Below are 17,824 nucleotides of genomic sequence, written 5' to 3'. Positions count from 1 at the left end.
TAGCAACATCCCCCAAGACCCCGAAGAGTAGAGTCCTGGCCCCTAACCCTGCCAGTGTAGCAGAAATGATGATGGATGATGATGCGTGAGTAGCTTAATGTTGTTCGTGTGTAATTTATGTTGAGTAGGCTAGCCACGTTATTAAATTAATGATTTAAGATGAACTAGCAAACATCGTCGTAGTTACATGCAGCTGTCTTCTTGTTTGATGGCAGATACTCCCTTCACCCTGGCAAAAAAGGCTAAAATGACCAAAGAAAAAGTGGAAAACAGCTCAACATGAGAGGTTTTTGGACAAAGTTTGTGTTCTCCATTCTTTAAGCACCGGTTCGAGCACCATTTAAGCACCGGAGATCGCATGAGATGTCAAACTGCAGGAAAATCACTGGAGTTATAAGAGGCAGACAACTACACACACACCACGTGTATGCTATCACTATTTATTGTGGTTTAACCTGTCAAGGACAAAAACATACAAAAAATTCTGCATCAAGCCTTGAAATCATAGCTTTCCTACCTTTGTTAAGTCTGGATTGGTGGCATGGTGGTTAGTTAGTGCTGCTGCTTTACAGTAAGCAGGTCCTGGGTTCAAATCCACAATCTGGCTAGTTTGCACTGCAGTTGTTAGAGTTCGGTTAATTGGTGATTCTAAATTACCTGTCAATGTAAGTGCAAACGGTTGTTTGTGATAGGCTTGTGAGCTGTCCAGGGTGTACCCTGCCTTGTAACCTATCTTTTCAGGGTTATTTCCCAGCCACCCTGCAACCAGGATAAAGATAGGAGGATGGCAGTTGCTGTTTCATGGTAACCAGACTTTAGACTTTGTTGAACATTATGTAATATGAAGACAACATGTACCAATACTACTTGGTATTTAAGTGACCAAGTATTATTGGGGTAAAAGTTTTTTACCCCAAGAGCTCAACTTACTTCATCTAAACATGTTTCAATCGCATTTTATGAACACAAAATGCACATGTTTATTGAATATGAAAAAGTTGTGTTGATTTAACTGTGTTGTTTAAGTTTCTGCCAAAAGCAAAACATTTGTGTGCAACCAATGTCCACTATTGAATCAAGTAAATCCAACATGGCCTTTTTTTCAGTGCACAACAACAGTCGCCTCAAGGCGCTTTATGTTGTAAGGTAAACCCTACAATAATAGATACAGAGGAAAAACCCAACAATCACATGACCCCCTGTGAGCAAGCACTTTGGCAACAGTTGGGAATAAAAACTCCCTTTTAACAGGAAGAAACCTCCAGCAGAATCAGGCTCAGGGCGCAGGGCCATCTGCCGCAACCAGTTTGGGTGAAAGAAGGAAGAGAGGATAAAAGACATGCAGAGGAAGAGAGCCAGAGATTAATAACAAGTATGATTTAATGCAGAGAGGTCTATTAACACACAGTGAGTGAGAAAGGTGACTAACAAGGGAGCTACCAGGAAGGGTAAACTGGCCAAATTTATCTTTACAACCAATCAATCCATTTTTAATTAAATTTCTAATTTCTAATCAATTTAAAAAAAAAAACACTTCTAACCAGGGGCGATTCCAGGATCAAACATGTAGAGGGGCTCAGCCCTCTACATAATGTCATCCAAACAGTTCCTTGCAATTAACATTAATAACAAGTGCTGCTTGCAGATGAAACCTTTTATAATATAATTAGTTGGATGATCTATTGTAGTGTCTAAGGCTAATTCAGAATGAATTATCTCATCGTTTTTAGGTTGGAACATTTCGTTGTCAAAGCTAAGGCAAAGGCTCATTCATGTTGACCACAGTTATCCAAAGCAAGTTAAAGAAAAATTGGGACCAAAGCAGATAAGAGCACAGCATTGTTCCAGTCTTTTAAACATCAAGCAATTAAAGCAGCATTATTCAGTGCATCACTGAATAATCGCACTGCTGCTCCGTACACCTGGACAAGAAGCAAACGGATAGAAGAGTTGCCTTAACTTTAAAGTTTTCAAGTTCATACTAACACTAATTTTATTGTGAAAACTCAACACAGGGCATCACGTACCTCAGTTTCAACAGTGGAGAACTGCTTTTGTTGATAGTTACAGCAAAGAGTGACAGGAAGGGGGAAGATAAGTGGCAAAGGACCGTAGTTCCGATTCAGATCCGGGCCAGCCTCTTTCAGCCTAACAGCATATGGTTGCCTGCTCGTCCCAGAAAACCCGGAAAACTTCAGTATAGTGACACCCCATTTAGAGTTGTATGAATCCTGTAATATGCTGTCATTCATGTCACTGAATGATTATAATGTAAGTAGTTATAAGAGGAAGTTGGGGAGAATTCACATTTGATAACAGCATAACTCTTATTTATATGAAATCATCATCAGTAAAGGTTGGAAAAGCAGAAGCTATCTTGGCATTGACACTGTGACTTTGACTACATGTCCACCTGTTTCCTTTTGCTCTTTGCCTTTTTGTGCGGTACAAATGTCACAAAACACATAAAACTTTATTCCAAATTCGGACCAAAGTTTTATTGCAGTCCAGAGCTTAAGTCTTTACCCAATTAAAGCCAATAATTGAAATATGCAGCTCTCAGATTTGTAAATGTTGCCTCTTATGGCTAATATGGTTATGGATGCTGAATGAACAGACTGTTACAGGAGGCTGGGGACATGTAATCAGCTAAGGGATGAGGGCTGACTGGTGAAAACTACGCTGCCACAGCACAATTATGAAATCAAATCAACCATAAAAGAAGATTTGGAAAAGGGCCATCTAATAGACCCAGAATGAAACAAAACCATAATTAATAGGAGAAGAATTGTCACGGCGGAGTGCGCCGGTGTGTAATGGAAACAGGACCCAAAAGCAGATGATGACGAGGAATTGTAATGATTAACAGAAAAGTGAACCTTTATTGCGATGACGGCAGGGAATGAACCAAGAGACCAAAACAAACAGGCAAAACACTAAGAAACAAAATACTAAACGGTACTGAGACCAAAACCTAAACTATGACTGTGGTGGAAAATAACAAGCAAAGACCATGACTAAGACTAATAATACATAACAGACGAAAACTAGAACTATGACTGAGGTGAGGTAAACAGGCTAAGACCATGACTATAACTGTAACTCTGGTGAGATTAAACAGACGAACCGACAATGGCATGAAGAAAACAAAAGGCTTAAATACAGACATGAGGTGATCAGGGGAAGTGGGAACACATGGGGGAACAGCTGACAGACATAAACCTAATGACAGGACCAGGAGAGGAAAGCTAAATGCAATGAACAAAGAACACATGACATTGTCAGAATAAAACAGGAAATACTAAAACTAAACATGACAACACAAACTTAACAAACCTAATGCATGATGAATAATACAAGAACCCAAAACATAGAAAACCAGGAACAATAACTGCCTAAACTAAAGGCAAATAGGAAATAACACAAACTAATAACATATCAAAAAATACAAAGAAAACTCAGAGTGCTGGGTCGGAGACCCAGCCTGTGACAAGAATGATGAAATAACACTTCATACTGACTAATTCTGCTGGAATCGTTCATTTAGGGCTCTGTGGAGTTTGGGGATTGTTCACTGGGTCCCTGTTATTTGTCTCAGGCACACAAACTAGGACGCTTACAGTTTTCATGTGGAAAAACCATATAAGACAGAATGTTCTTATTCAAGGTGGAGTCATTTGAAATATTTTAATGCATGACTGGAGGCAGCGTTTGCAAAGTGTTCTGCTTTAAACAGCAGAGAGAAACTTAACATTGTGTGACAGGGTGAAATTTCCCATTACTGTGAGGGTCCAAAGAAATCTTGGGTTGGGTGAACAAAAGGTTAAAGCCAATTGGCACAAAAAGCCTATCCATACTTAAAATCACATACTGCACCCTGGTATGAAAAACTGATGTTTGACTGTAAAATGGTTCTAAAATATGAAGTTTCTCTTTGAACAGCAGGTCCCTGTTTTTCCAGAAAGCACTCTTGTGCAGTAGAGCTGGGCGATAGAACGATAACGATATGTATTGCGAAAAAACTTTTTCTCGATAGAAAAGTTAAACTATTGCGATAGGCCTCATCTCTCATGTCCTCTTAAAAAAACAAAAAGAAGAAGAACAGCCAATCCAAATTAACTAGCGTACTCTCTCTCACTGTTCCTCCCCCCTTCTGTTTTTCTTTTCCTTCCTCTTTCTTTCTCCCTTTCCTATCCCTCACTCATGTCTGTCCCGTCTGTAACAACTGAAAATAAAATAGAATAAATAATAAATACAAAGGTCGATCAAATGGACCACTATGGCAATGCCACGATGATCCATTGGGTATGCTTGTTGGTCTTCAGCCAACAATTCTGACGGCAAAAGAACCAATTGGGACAGGCAAAAAAACCCCAAAAAAGCCCCAAACAAATTAACTAGCGCAGAGCCGAACCAATCACAGCCGCAGCGTCACGTCAGGTGACTTGTTACGTACAGCACAAGTGCCAAGCCGCACATGTGTATTTGTTTGGGAAGCAACCACCGCCGTGCCAACGAGGTAATGGAGGAAATGAGTGTGCTGACTAGAGAAAAATCAACCGAGAGCGTGACCGAAGGTTACCGAAGAGAAAACAGATGATGGTTCCAATGCCGGCGAGATTGTCGAACGGAAGAGCCATAGAAGTTCCGTAGTGTGAAGGTATTTCGGCTATTTCAAGTCTGACAAAAAACAGAGTAGCGCGCACTGTAAATTGTGCCGAAAGTAAGTCTGGAAATACAATAAATCGCTTTCTGACAGGAAGCGCTAATTCATCATTCGGCTTTTGTCAGACTAAAGTAACTGTTAAAACGGTTTGAAAAGCTAAGCTATACAACAAGGAGAGATTGAGAATTTTCTTTTAGTTCTCAGTTTATTTGATATTGACAAAAGTTAGTCAATTTTGACTGTTCTTCTGTAAAACAAACTAAGATTTATTTTTAGAATAAATATTTTGTTTCTAAGTGGAATTGACAATTTAGTAGTCTGTTTTGTTTGTTCTATTTTGAAACTTAAACGCTTTAGCGGCTGTCTTTTGTGTAGTTTGCAATATTTGCCTTTATTTATCTGAAAAAGTCTCATGTTCCTTAAGTACATCTACCCTGTTGAACTTATTATGGGAAATAAATATTTAAATAAAAACAAGCTGCTGATTATTTCACATTTTACTTGTGAGCAACGGCACATTTAAATCTTACAAATATAGTTATTTGGCTTATATCGTGATAGATATCGTTATCGCCTGAAATGAAAAAAACATACCGTGATATGAAAAAATCTTATATCGCCCAGCTTTATTGTGCAGCCAAGATGGAAGAAAACACTGTCAGAGTATCAGAACAACCTGTGCCGGAGTGGACAGGCATTGAGTGATAAACCGCTGCATTTTCTATTCCCTTTGGTTTCTCTTCAGGTGCTGTTCTTTTGTTACTTTGGGTCTCAGTGCAGGATTTGATGACAAAAAGCCAGAATATTACCATTGAGTATAAGTTAGTCAGATCATGCACTCTCCACAATGGTTCTAGATATACAGTCGTGTGCAAAGGTCTTTAGTCACCCCTGATTTATTTACCTTGTGTTTCTTTTTAGCTTCTTCTTCCTAAATGTATCTTTTGCTTTTTGTAAAAGCACTTTTCTAAAGCTAAGTGAGGTTCATGGTTTTTCATATTTTGTAGCTTAAATGGGGCAGTTTTTGGAAGTTGTGACACACACCTTTCAAAATGTTGAAAATAGCTATTTGGAAAAGAACCCACTGAATACCTCATTGTATTATATGGTGCGTGTTGAACCTGGTGCCTGATTTGTATGTTTTGCTTCAGATAGTTGTATGCATGTACATGTATGCATATATATATATGCAGGACATTGCACTGTTTCATCTTCTATGTAACAAACATGAAGCCAAAAACAGCAAAAAAACACTAATCACATGCACTTGATTAACTAATCATCAGCAACTGTGGGCACCTCTATAAAAGCAGACGTTTCAAAAGACTGCAAATCCAAAGCATTCAGGTGTGTTAACACATTTCCAAGGAAGACAGACTGATCTTGGACCGATTTCTGCTTCCTATAAGTCGGTGTGTGTTCATCTCCATCTCCGAACAATTTGAAGTCCATCATTCTACAGTGAGAAAGATTATTCTGAAATAGGGCTGCCACGATTAGTCGACTAGTCACGATTACGTCGACTATCAACATCGTCGACGACTGATTTAATAGTCGACGCGTCGTTTGAAGCTTTGTTAGATCCCAAAAGACGCAGGGATAAGTAGTAGGATTTAAGAGTATAATAACGGACTGAAACAGAAGATGGCAGCACTGCATGTAGAAGGATGCCAGCTGCCATTATACCCCGAAGAAGAAGAAGCTGTGTCCCAGAATTCATAGCGCAGCCCAGCTCAGTTTCCAACAATGGCGGCAGCTAGTTAGTTCTAATATTACTCTTATTATTCTTTTTGGGTCGCAAAATAAACGTTGAACATACTTTCAGGCGAGAATGTAACCGTGTAAACCTCAAATATCTGCTCAGTTTATCAAGACACCACATATTTTCAAAAGCGCTCTGACATTTTCGGAGACGTCGTTACCCACTAGCTCGATAGCTAGCCGGGGGCAAGGCTCACTAGAGCCCGTGAGAACACCGGACACCCGGCAAATCGTTTTCAAACCCACTGCCGTCTTTTGCTACTCAGGTTAAACACATATAAGTCACTTAGATAACTTAGAAATGTTATTGTTTGGCTTTTTTTTAGTATTTTATTTGTTCCTGAGTAAATCGGTTTGGCTGATATTAAAGTTATAGTTTTTACACAGCTGAATAAACGTCAAGCAGACAACTAATTATCAGAAATGTGAGATGCTCGAGAATATACTCCAGTGTCCTGTTATATTTTAGATAGCAAGGAGTTTATTAAACTTCACCGAAACATTCTGCAAATGTCATTAAAATTTAATAAACTATCATCTTGTCTTTATTTTTAGTTAGCACATACCTTAAACACTTAAAGCTGTAAGCTAATGATAGATATATAAGAGAAGAGGCATGCTGGTGCAATAAGTTGTACGTCCAATGGATGCATGATCTGATTAGTCGACTAATCGCAAAAATAATCGTTTGTGGCAGCCCTATTCTGAAATGCGAAATATTCAAGACAGCTGTGAATCTTCCCATGAGTTAGCGTCCCATCAAGGTCAGACCATGCAATGCTCAGAGAAAAAACTAAGAGCTACATCTCAGAATCTACTGGCCTCAAATAGCATGTTAAATGTTAAGGTCTGTGACGGTACGATTTGAGAATGACGAAAAATGTGTGGTTTCTTTGGAAAGGTCACCAGGAGGAAGCCTTTTGTCTCTAAAAACAACATGGCAGCATAGCTTAGAATGGAAAGTCACATCTGAACCACAAAACTTCTGGAATAATGTCCTTTGGACAACATCAGGATTGGTGAAAACCAAACAACATACCAGCAGAAACATCTCAGACCAACCATCAAGCATGATGGTGGGAGTGTGATGATTTGGGCTTGTTTTACAGCCACAGGACCTGAGCAACTTGCAGTCACTGAACAATGAACTGCACTCCAAAGTAAATGTGAGGCCATCTGTTTGACAGCTCAAGCTTGGCTAAAATTGGGTCATGTAACAGAACAATGATCGATGTAGGCAGTAGCATCGGTGTGCTGCAATGACTCAAAGTCTTGACCTCAACGCTGTGGTGAACCTTCCATAAATGAACACCTGCAAACCTCGATGAAGGTGTGTCGCGTCCCTTTGAGGCTACAGGTATTTGTTATTGTTTTTTCCATCTTTCTCGCGCTCTCTCTTCTCCTGGGCAGAGCTCATTGTGGGCTCCCGCTTTCGGCCAACACACCTGAAAGTGGTTACCCATCATCCTGCTACTCCTGGGCACTGTTTAAGGCAGCGGCTCAGTTCTTCTCATCGCTGGAACATTGTACTACTCATGTCAGTGTAGCCCTGATTCAACCTCATCTCGTGTTTCCCTTAGCTTTTCCTTGTCTCCTTTTGACGGTCACATCCTCAATTCCTTCCCTTCGATTTCCCGAATGTGAGTGAGTTTGCAGAGTGGACTGGAGTGAAGAGGAGTGTAGTGCGTGGCCGAAGAGGAGTGAGGAGAGTGGTCCAAAATTCCTTCCCAGCCATGTGACAGACGGATGAAGTCATAGAGAAAACAATTCCTTCAAGTTATTGCTGTTAAAAAGTGGTACAATGCTATTAAATCATGGAGAGTATTTAGTTTTTCACACGCTGTGTCTGTAGGCTTCATTTTAATACCATGACCTAAGACCTAAGAAACAGCTGACTTTTAGTATGTACTTGTAGGCAAAACCTTAGACTTGAAGGAAGGCGCACTGTCTTTTTACCAAAACTGTAAAATAAAGTCATTTCTACCATGAACTGATACAAAAGTGACCATTGCGGATTGGTTCAAGATATAGCAGTTGACTTGAGCACCTGACTATTCTGACTTCCTCTGGATGCTCGCATATCCATTTGATGTACCAAAATAAAGATAGTATAAACTCACTAAAAAAATAAAGACCAAAATCCTGTAAGTGGAATACAGTAGTATCCTGACATTATTACATTTGATCATTTCTGAATCCATGATGTTCCAAGACTTTTCATTTTAGCCACATTAGTTGAATTTCCCCCGACATAGCTACTACTAATGCAAGTCATGCAGTGCCTTAAATAGAGCTTCAGTAAAGTGGCAGCTTTTCATGGTGAATGCGTCTCACTGTGATTTATTCATATTATGTTCATTTCCCATGTATTTTGGATCTACCTTTTATCAGACTCAGTCATTTGTGTCACTCTGGTGCATTTGAGAGCGGACAGGCCAAAAAATACAACAGAAGCTCTGACTCTGGAATTTCTTTCTTTCCACAGACTTGTTTTCCCGCTGTTGCCATCACCTCTGTGGCTGAGCTGCATCCAGGGTTCACGCATTAATCAGAAGACACACTTCTTAAAAAGCCAAAAATCAGCTGTGCATAATTGACGCACAATTGGAAAGTAAAGCAGATATTATAAAGCAAATACAAACAGCACTCTTTTACTCCCGGGTTGTCACATTCAGTTTCCTCTGTGCACATCAGAGAGAAACAAAGTAGGGCAGACGTGATTTGATTTCATGACATCTGCTTCACTAATTGCAGCAGTATGTGTCTACAATTAATGCTGTGCTCTTCTTATTGTCATGCAGAGTATTTGTGCTTTTAATTTAGTTTTAAATTTGGTAAAACACACTTGGTTTTTAAGTCTTTTTGCTGTGGTGATAGAGCTGCGAGTCTATATACGATTAGCTACACATACAGTTTCAAGAAAGAGAAAGAAACCCTAAATTAAGACTTCTACACTGATTTTTCATGTTCTGGCGTACATCGAGGTCTAATTACAGTCAAAAATAAAAAGTTGTAAATGTGTAAAATTTAAAATCAGGAGATTCATCAGTATAAAAATCAAAAGTACAAATGAAGAAATATATATATATATATATATATATATACACATACAAATACATACATATTAAGTAAGACTGGGACTAAATATTTTACGGTTGGAAGATATCCATCCATCCATCCGCTTCTCCTTTTCAGGGTCACGGGGGGCGCTGGAGCCTATCCCAGCTGTCATAGGGCGAAAGGCGGGGTACACCCTGGACAGGTCGCCAGTCTGTCGCAGGGCCAACACATAGGGACAGACAACCATTCAGACTCACATTCACACCTAGTGGCAATTTGGATTGACCAATAAACCTATCCCCACAAGCTGCATGTCTTTGGACGGTGGGAGGAAACACGGGGAGAACATGCAAACTCCACACAGAAAGACCCCGGCCTGATGGTGGAATTGAACTCAGGACCTTCTTGCTGTGAGGCAACAGTGCTAACCACCGTGCCACCGTGCTGCCTATGGTTGGAAGATATTGGTGAGTTATTTACAGGCTATGTGTATGTAATGTATCTACCTGAGGTTTGTAATTGTGTGAAGCTGAGCAGTCAAAGCCGAGCACTTTACATGAGTTATTTTGCATATTATTAAATGTACATAAGGAAGTATGAGAGATCGAGTTCAGCAGAGTTACAGCTTTAGGGAAGCTGTGTTTCAGTAACTGCACTGGTTCTCATAAAGCTCTTTTCTACTGCTTAAGTGTTTTCTATCTAACATCCACGCACATTCATAATTCGATGGATGCATCAGAGAGATCCCTGGGCTGAGTATCTTGCAAAGGATATTTGGCATGTGGACTAGAGCAGCCAGGGATCAAACAGATGGTGTCGTAAGCTTCAAACTTTTTTTAAAATGAAGCTTATATGTGTCAGGTGAACCTACACCAATCCTTAGTTAAACTACTATAGGTTTATTGTACTTGGCTATCGGTTGCAGCAGATGGCTGCCTCTTCCTGAGTATAGTCACTTTCCTGTTAAAATAGAGTTATTCCTTCCCACTGTCACCAACTGCTTGCTTGTGAGGAACCGTGTGTTTCTCAGTTTTTAAATTTTTTTTTTTTTTTTGGTGAACACATTTGCAACTATTAAAAGACAAATTTGCTTTTATAAAATATTTAAATGGTCTAAAACCTTGAGTGTAGTTGGAAACATTTATAGAAATGTTTGTTGCGGTACTTGGCTGTAAGCTCTGCTCATATGTTCGATGAGGAAAAATCCATCTGTGTGATGAAGCGCTCTGAAATAAAACATCTCTGGCAGCCATCTACTCACGATCTCCCCCTCCAACTGTCTTCCCTCTTTCATCCCTTCAGCCCCTCTTTTCGTTCACACTTCCACTGCCTTTATCTCTGAGGGTCCGTCGGTGCTTAGCAACATGCTTCACCTCGCGATCACGAAAGTGTTCCTCACTGGTGCACACACACTTCATGTGACACTTCTTTTTGCCTTGTTGTGTTTGAATTCCCTCAGCTGTCTGCAGACAGAGCATGTCTTTGGTGGATTTTGCATGAATGTAAGTACAAACAGTGTGTTAGTAACAGCTGTTTTTTCCTAAATACTATCTCTGCATATCTGCTATTTCTTGGCTCCCTTAGCCCTTTTATTCATCTTCACCTGCTTTCACTCTCCTTTTTCTGGTGCACAAATACATCCACTTTTCCCTCTCTTTCTCCTGGCTTCATCGACATCCCAGATATGGTAGCCATGGGAACGCATTTGAGGTGTGTTATTGAATAGATTTTGTAAAAGCAAATCCAAGCCTACCTGATGTAAGCACACACACTAGAACTTTCTGGTTGCCATCTCTTTTGTTATCGCCACTCATGGTTAGATTTAATCAGTTTTTATAGATGTCTTCATGTCAACTATAAATCAACAATTAAGTGACTTAAGAATCATAGTGAAAGCAATTTAAAGTCAGTTCCAGTCTTCTCTGCTGCTCAGGCCAAGTGCAAAGCTGAGGGAATGGCACAAGCGGTCACATCAGAAGCACTCCCAACTTGTCACTGCTGATTGTGAAAAGGTCATCACATATTTCCAGCCAGCGGTTACCTCTCTCTTTAAGTGTTATATTTGGACATACGTGTTGCTTGATATCCAGTGATTTACTAGGATTTTTTATTTTTAATGAAACAGAACGAGGAGAAAGTGTGTGGGCTTCACAGATTGCACTGTTCCCTCAACATACCTCTGATGATTTGATATAAAATTGTGTAGCTAAGGTGATAAAACAGCTTGTTCATAAAACAAATGATCCATGAAATATTTTATTTTTGAGTTTTTAATAGATTTTATAACCAAAATGATGTTATTAACATATCCTGTGCAGTTTTACAAAATAATTACACCAGTAGGTCTGGTCACTAAATTGCACTGTCAGTGCTTTCTTGACAGCTCTGAAACGTGATTAAAGCATATTGTGGTGTTTTTTTAAATGTATAGTTATACTGGGATTTGGCAGGTGAGTGGACCCAAAGATTAGGCATAGGGGTTGTTAAGGTTCAAAGATTGAGGAGGAGAGTACAAACAACCATTGGTCCAGAAGATCTTGGTCAAACAATTGATTTTAATGAATACACGCGTGGGAAGACCACTCTGTACACAGACAGGGATTGATCTTCGACTTAATCAAAGCATACACAGATTTTTATAGCATCAGGGTTTGAATTAATGACGCCCCTTCATATGTCACAGACAGAATATATACACACGTCAAATCAAAACCACAATGACTTTTAACACGGTTTAAAAGAACATTGTCTTCTATCTCGTCTGGAACACGAGCCCCACATCCTGCCAGACGCTGTTCCTCTTTCCAGAGGCAAACATGACCAACTTCTCACCTATAAATGAGTCTAACTAATGTGTGTGTGTGTTGACCTTACATGCTCTCTCATCTCACCCGTTGCACTTCTGACCTTTTACCAGAACTGAGGCTCATCCTTAGGTACAATAACCTAACTGAAACTATATGTACTATGTTGAATAAATGTTTTAATCAAGAACCTCTACTAAAAGCTTAATAAAAGAATATAAAAGTATAACAGACAATTTGAATAACCTAGTAATTCAAATAGCCTCATCTAACCTGCTCCTCAGAATAACTTAGACTCTGCTTTCACTTCTGCTTTCACTTCTGCAAACTCTCTGCAACTTCCTGTCAACTCCTGCCTGCAACTTAGTCTTTCTGAAAGACTGCACTGTTTAAACCTCTGAATACAATATCAATACTGTAAATTATATTATTAATGCAATGGTAATGATGATGATTATTTACCAATAGCAGTAAAATAATTTCCCTGATCCACAGGGTGCAACACAAGGAAACTAATTACTTAGACATCAGTCCAGTAGCTCATTCTTTGTAAAGAGACTGAAGAACTGATTTCCAGCCCGTAGACACTACAAAGCTAAGATAAAGAGTAAAAGTCAGTGAGTAAATCTAATCATCATCTTAAAAATAACCTATCAGTAGATGTAACCATAGTGCATCACTGTAAACTTTGTCACAGTACTGCAAACTAACCAGTTTGAACTGCCCGGTGTTTTCATGCAACCTTTGAATAACTAAAGAAGTCTCTGCACGCTCATAAAAGGAAACAACAGAAAATATAACATGACCTAAAGCTGAGCTCAGTGGTATAAAACAGGCAGCATTCGTTCTAAATGAAATTAAATGAAACCAAACAGCTGCAGTATCCTTAATGTCGGTCCTTGCATTAAGACGATCCATTAAAAAAGCATTAAAGTCCATACTGTCAAAAGCTGGGCTGCTGTCTAAGAGAATGCAAAATGTGGTATAATGCATACAGCATAAATTGTTCCTCCATCATGTTATGTTGTATGCAGTTTATGTCATCGATGTTGAAACAGGAGGATGTGCTTGACAATGTGGAACATTATAGAAGGTACTTTTTTGAATCAGAAGCAGTTTTTCTTCATTAATATGATACTTAATGTCAGCTGTTTTCTCATGACAGAATAAGTTGCCTTGCTGCCTCGCAGTTAGCACAGTGAAACCGGTGTTTATACTCATTACACTTTGACTGTTCAATACCTGACTGGCAACCTCTCACATTATCTTCATTCCTATCCCCAGCTGCTGCTCATGCAGGAAATAGCAGGCTCTGTGAAATGCAGCTTGCGAGTTAATGAATACTCAGTTACTGAGGCCACACAGACTCACAGACTCACATTCTGAAGCAGCAGACTATTGATTTCACCAAGGATGCTACGCATTACAAATCTGATAGAGATTTAAATAAATCAGCTTACTATCCACTGACTCCCTATTCAGTTTTATGAAGTGGCACTGTGCAATAGTGCTTGCCAAATGTGAAAGATTAAATATTTTTAATGGCTTCTTTTCCTAGTTTGATAGGAGCTGAGTCAGCCACCAAGAAATAACGATAACACCATATAAAGTCCAACACTGGAAAAAGCTTTCAACTTCTCTCTCCTACCCTGCGTAATGTTACCAAATGTAAAGTCATCCATCTCAGTGAAACTCACAAAAGTACTGAGTTCTTGCTTTAAGAAGTGCAGGGAGATGTATGCTGCAAGGACCAAACTAAAGAGGCCAGAGGAAGCCCGCAAGAATTCAGTGTAGAATCTAAGGTCTGTGGATCTTCCAGTGGTTAAGTACGTGAGACAAAGACGGATGCTGTGTTGCTTAAATGTAATGAGTTGATCCAGAGTGAGGATAAGGTGGTGCTCCTGAACAAACTGTGTTGGAGTGTTTCAGACCAGTACCGGTCCATGAGTCGTGTGGTACGGGCCGCGAGAGTTGAGGCTCGGTTGTGAAATTTATGGTTTTCAGGGTTTTGCTGTTAACTCGGTTTCCCTGGGTTTTCCGTGTTGTAGTTGTGTCTCTTATTTTAAAAGAAATATTTACGCATTACCATAGTGACCAGGGAGTATTAAGGGGCAGAGAGGAGGATGTTACTCTTAATGTTGTTGGCACATTTCAGGAGGACGCTGCTAATAAAGTTACACAATTACACAGTGAATTTGTGTTTGTTATTATATTTACTATATTTATAAATACCACAGTTTTTGTCTTGGTCGTATCATTTTATTTTGTTGTATTTATCCGCGACACCTTAAAGGCGCTCCGTGAAAATATTCTCTGACAATAAACCGGTCCGTGGTGCAAAAAAGGTTGGGGGCCGCTGTTTTAGAGGGTTGAGCATGGTAGGCATAATGAGAATATCGGTGACGTAGTAGCTCAACCGGCTCACGATCCATCACAGCCCGCAAGTTATCGTAAGAGTGTGAAGTACATAAAGAAAGTTTTCTTGTCATTGGTTGAATTCAAATCCACTGAGAAGTCAAAGAGGCTTGCAAGCAGTTGTATCAAATCTGACCACTAGAACTCTGGGAGGAGTGGAGATTCCATAAAACAACAAATATGACCTTTGCCTCGAGCACACTTTGGGTGAGACCCATTATGTGATGATTATGAGAAAACTTCACAAAAATCTAACACTACTCTAGGAGGAGGAGTGATTGTTGTGAACAGGCAGACACCTCACCGTTGCATAAACACACTGCTTATTCAGCCCTGTCAGCTAATAGTTGAAAGACAAGAGAGGAGACACAGGGTTGGAAAAGATAGTCACTGAGTCTACAATCTAGCAGTGAGAACAGCTTTACAAGTTGCAAGAGGTTGCAAGGGATTAGATGGCAGCAGAGTCTGACCCCTAGTGCACCTGAAACCACCTCTGTAATCAAAGGCACAGAGAAAGTGCAGGGAAGAGAGTGCTTAAATGCACTTAGGCATGGAAAAAAAGCACTTGTATGAATGTTTGTGTGAACAGGTGAATGAGGTTTGTAGTAAAGAAGTGCTTCAAGTGCTCAAATAGAGTAGAAAAATGCAATACAAGTTCTATTTGCTGCTTCAGCTTTCAGTATGTTGTGCATTTAGAGATGCTCTCCTCCATACCTTGATGGTAAAGAGTGATAATTTGACTTGCTGTTGCCTTCCTATCAGCTTGAAGCAATCTAGTTATCAACAAGGCATTTTCACCCAAATAACTTCTTTTTAATTCAGTGTAAACAGTGTAGAAGTTTCTAAAATACCCAGACCAGCCAGTCTGGTGCCAACCATGGTACATTCAAAGTCACTTAAATCATCTTTCTTTTTCATTCTGATGTTCAGTTTGAAGTTCAGCTGGCAATAAGAAGAAATGCAAGTTTAAAGACTTCTGGAGGAGGCAAAAAGTACATTCCAAAAACAGTTTCATTGCTGAGACCCAGTCTAACTAAACTGAAAATACAAACAATAACTAAACAGGAGGGAAACACAGCTGGGACAAATCAGGGCTAATGAGACAAGGAAAGCAAAACCAGATACATTAACATGAGACACAGACTTTCAAAGTAAAACAGGAAACATAACACAGAGACGCGGACTTGACACGGGGATACAGCTGACAGGAGAGACAGCAACTATGGAACACAGACAGAAACCAGAAGACTAAAAATCTAACATTAGCCACACAGAGAACCTAAACTTAGAACAATCATATAACCCATTAGACAAAGAAAGCTAGAATATAATGAAATAAACAAAGTCAAAGAACCAAAAACACAAAACACTGGATTGATGACCCAGGCACCCTAACAGGTTTGATTTTTTAGATTCATTCATCTTTTATTTACAGTCTATGGAAGTAATCTAAAAGTAGCTGGAAACATTCCAGTAATTCCCAAGGAGGGAAAATCAGTCAAATCTGAATAAAGTATGTTAAGTTTCGACACTCTTTATATTTAGAGGGCACAGTTTCACTATACAGTGAAGAGCACAATGACTCTCCTGGAAATAGCACACAGTGAAAAGAGCTTCCTGTTTTCACTTTCATTCCTATTTTAAGTATTTGCAGCACTTTTAGAAAAGTCTCTATTTTAAGAATTGAACAGAATATTTTTTTAAAGCTACAAAGACAACAGAGACATAAAGAAGCGTGTTAGAGGAGATCGAAAACACTTTATGGAGTGGTCTCTCACTGCAGACTCCCTCTGTGTCTGACCGGCATCTCAGCCAAGACAGAGTGACTCACGCATCCTTTCTCTCCATGGGTGCCTGCTCTGCTTTGTGACCAAGCAGAAGGAAAACAACACTCTTAATATCTGTGTCTTTGATGCAAGTGCTGCTTTGCACTCCATCTGTTTCTATCTTTAATGCTGAGATTTTTTTCCTGTCATTGTCATAGTTTTTTGCGTTGTTATTTGAGTATGATAAAAGCAGTCTGCACCCACCCAGGTTCCTCCTGCTCAGCCTCTCTGCAGGAGGTCACATCTGACTATAAGACAGCTTATATTTGAGCTTAAGGGCTGTTAAGCTCTACATTTGGTCACCCCTAGTAGTGAATGGTATCCCTGTTTGAAACAGCAGTCTTCTCCACTCCGATCGTTTCTTTTCCTTACATTTACATCTGCATGATTGTCCTCCCATCACTGCACTGCTGAGCATCTCAAATGAAAATATATATCCTGGCAAGTTCTCTTTACACTCAACTTGAGTGCCTCCCAGAAGTTACCTATAAGGTACAGGACGTCAGGTCGTTATGGTCATTTTAGTCCACAGCCATGATCTCAGTCAGGCACAGCAGAGCACAGAGTCATCCTCTTTCACTCGTCTCCTTCCACGCTGATGGTTATTGTCTGTTTATGAATACAGCTGGCAGCCTTACACATGTGTCATTAAATGTGCATAGACTTTGCAGTGTGTGCCAGCTGGCCAGAGAAATCTGTCTGATCTATCTGTCCCTACTATCTCACCAAAAAGGTTGCCAACAACATTGTCTCATAGCTGATTTGGAGCTTATAAAATCCATGTCGATGTCAATCCGTCAGCGTTCACCTGAGCCCATCCCTGTGGAGCTGTTAGCGATATAGTGCCAGGTAGTCCAGTGCTGGATGTTGGCTCTCTGTGGCTTTTATCACTCTGCTGGAAAGATCAAATTCAGCTGGGTATGAACCATATTGGGAATATTAGCACATTTATCATAGATATGTGGATGAAAGTGTGGGTCGTAATGTGATTCTGCTCAGTGTGAAGACTGATAAATTAGATGGAGAAAGGGAGGATTTGTCACAAAAAGATAATAATAAAGGATGCAAAGATTAAAAAACTGACATAAATTAGGATAACTTTTATGTGCATGGAGCTGTTAAATCAAAGCGAAGTGGTCGCTTCTTTCCATCTTCATCATTACGCTGAGTGAAGAGCGGTTGCTGCTGCAGCTCATCAATCATTCCACCGTGGTGCGATGCTGCCACTCCATGGTGGACTGAAGGAGTGCATGCCACTGAACAAACAGATCCATGTAATCTATATCAGTTTT

Source organism: Mchenga conophoros, linkage group LG22, assembly GCF_057382185.1.
Source record: "Mchenga conophoros isolate Kocher_MC1m ecotype Shallow Benthic linkage group LG22, M_conophoros_male_GT1.1, whole genome shotgun sequence".
Lineage (NCBI taxonomy): Eukaryota > Metazoa > Chordata > Actinopteri > Cichliformes > Cichlidae > Mchenga > Mchenga conophoros.
The sequence above is the reverse complement of the archived record's forward strand: the minus strand, read 5'-3'. Positions refer to the sequence as shown.